Source organism: Trypanosoma theileri (assembly GCF_002087225.1).
Source record: "Trypanosoma theileri isolate Edinburgh chromosome Unknown TM35_Tth_34_V1, whole genome shotgun sequence".
Taxonomy (NCBI): domain Eukaryota; phylum Euglenozoa; class Kinetoplastea; order Trypanosomatida; family Trypanosomatidae; genus Trypanosoma; species Trypanosoma theileri.
The window spans coordinates 145,565-145,839 of NW_021639876.1; positions in this window are offsets into that span (position 1 = coordinate 145,565).

Below are 275 nucleotides of genomic sequence, written 5' to 3' on the forward strand. Positions count from 1 at the left end.
TTTTCTGTTTTATGGTAGGAGTAAGGCTGAGATTATTCCTTTTTATTTTTATTTTTGGTGAGGGGTGGGTCGCACACATTCTTATGTCCCTTAACAAGAGATAGAAAGAGATGTTTAAAACAGAATAATCCCAGCCTTACTTCTACCATAAAACAGAAGAACAGAAGAACAAAGAAAACCATGTATTTGACCTCTACTACAAGTAACCCCGTATCATATAAAATATAAACAGAAACAAATTGTATTTTACCAAATAGTTATTTATTAAAGAATCC